The sequence below is a fragment of the Podarcis liolepis genome (genome assembly GCF_965112155.1).
Source record: "Podarcis liolepis genome assembly, chromosome: 6".
Taxonomy (NCBI): Eukaryota; Metazoa; Chordata; class Lepidosauria; order Squamata; family Lacertidae; genus Podarcis; species Podarcis liolepis.
The window spans coordinates 79,150,919-79,153,075 of NC_139559.1; the positions used below are offsets into that span (position 1 = coordinate 79,150,919).

General features: G+C 39.5%; 1 long non-coding RNA gene across 1 annotated transcript; it reads left to right on the top strand.

Annotated features, from left to right (window-relative positions):
- Nucleotides 1-396: 396 nt before the first annotated feature.
- LOC310709281 lies at nucleotides 397-1,562 on the top strand. The gene is made up of 3 exons (XR_014527445.1): nucleotides 397-498; nucleotides 953-1,067; nucleotides 1,427-1,562. It is a non-coding gene; the product is annotated as an uncharacterized lncRNA (long non-coding RNA).
- The last annotated feature ends 595 nt before the right edge of the window (nucleotides 1,563-2,157 follow it).

The following is a 2,157-nucleotide window of genomic DNA, read 5'->3' on the forward strand; positions in this document are numbered from 1 at the left end:
TCATCAGGGTCACCAATAGCCTTATCCTCCATGAATTTGTCTAATTCTCCTCTAAAACAACCCAAGTTGGTGTGAATCACTGCCTCCCATGGGAACAAGTTCCATAGTTTAACTGTACATGAAGAAATAGTTTCTTTTATCTGCCCCAAACCCTTCCAACATTCAGCTTCATTTTCTGCTCTCGGTTCTATTAGCAAACTCCAGACTTACAATTTCCTTCAGGATCATAGATGTATGACTGAAAAACAGGTCATGGAACTTCTGAATGGCATGCTATTTTTATTTCTTTGTCCAATTAAGCCTTTTATCCACTTGAAGATCAAACATAGTTTGGCTTGGGACATTGCTATGACTACACTATTGTCATAGCAATAATGTTCTGCAACAATAGGAACTGGAGGCTTTGAGCCATCCTAGTAACAAACATGCATATAACAACTATGCAAGGCATGAAATATCTAAAATGCTAAGAATGTTCATTCCCCACATCCTGTTAAGGTACTGCAGTGAAAGGCAGTAGAGAAAGGAATCCGAGATTAAGCTAAATGGATATTGTACTGATAATATAATTAGTAATCCCTTTTAGCATGCGTTTAGTGTTTAACACCATCAGCCGGTTCTGTTAAAGCACATTTATGGCTTTATACTGGTGATCAGTTTTTCTGATTCAGATGTAACAAGAAACTTTGGTTTAAAGTAATCATGATAAAAGTGGCATCTGTGGTACAAAAGGAGAGGATGGGAGGAAGCGGGTGAACAGGCACAATATGGATTCCTATCTAAACAAGCCATGATTTATAAAGCCAAGTTTGTTATGTCCAAGTCAACTCATGTTTTTAAGCCAGCCAACCAGTAGCTGTTGAAGCCTTCTGGGTTTTAACCAACTAAGTCATCTTCAGGGTGGGCCCATGAAAACCAATGGATTTAAGTTAGTCAAGTCCATTAATTTCAGTGGGTCTACTCTGAGTACCACTTAGATGGATACAGCCTTCTAACCCCCAATGGCTGCATCTATGACAAAGGTTTGAACCAATGTCAACCTGAAAATCATTAGTCTATGCTCTAAGGTAATTACTTAGACCTATCTCTGTTACAGACAGTAGAAATTTACTGATATATGCAATAAGTCTGAGGATCAGATCTAGGGCTGTTGGTTGTAGCTTTAAGTGTCTGAATGCAGCAACGTGGTAAGCAGCAGTACCTTCCCACCCTGGTGCGCGATATGACTATTTCACCACCATTTTAGCAAGCAGTCCTATAGGTCCTCTATGTATTCTCTCACTCCCTTGAAGCTCTTAAAAGGTAGGGTATCTGGCAGTCATAAGCCACGAATGAAACACCCAGTGAATTGGCTGTTGTGATGGCTGTTGCTTGGTTGCCATTGCTCAAATACAAATAGGTCAGTTGTGTGTCTTCTGTTCGACAGACTGACAGATGACTTCGGAGGTCCAAGTTTGGTTTAAAGATAAAAAAAACCGTAAGAAGGGAAAGCAAGGTCTATATGTTGCCCGTCAACAGTTATCAGCACCTTGGACAGCAGACTAAACAGGCACAGAAGTAAACCCTGGTCAGAGTCTTCCCCACTATAGTGAGATCTGTATTGCATTCTTTATTTGAGTCATTGCAATTATTTTAAAATGTGCATATGGAAATTTTAAAATTTATATAAATATCTGTGCCCCCTTTTATGGCAACATGTTTCTTCTTTGGGGTGATGCTTAGAAGGTCACACTAATCATGACTCCTCACTCCTATTTCACCTTCTGCTTTCCGTCTCTCCTCCTCTCTGCACCCCACATTAAAGTTTATATTCTAATTCTCCCCATGGCTCAGTAAGCTTCATAATGAAGTTTACCTAGTTGTCATGCTTCCATTTTATTATATATATATATCTTAGGGTTTAAATTTTTATATGTAGACTGGCTGGAGAACCTCTGTTATTGGGTGGTATATAAATACTGTAAATAAAATACTGTAAAAGTTGGGAAGGGAAAGGAGACACATATCATCCCTTTGATCAGAGGTGTGGTACTATTTTCATCCCATGGTCCGTATTCTCTCAGTGGCTACATGGAAAGTGGTTGGTGGAGCCAGAGGCAAAATGTAGATGGAGCAATTGATGTGACTCTTAGCTCTGTACAGTTACCTACATTCCAG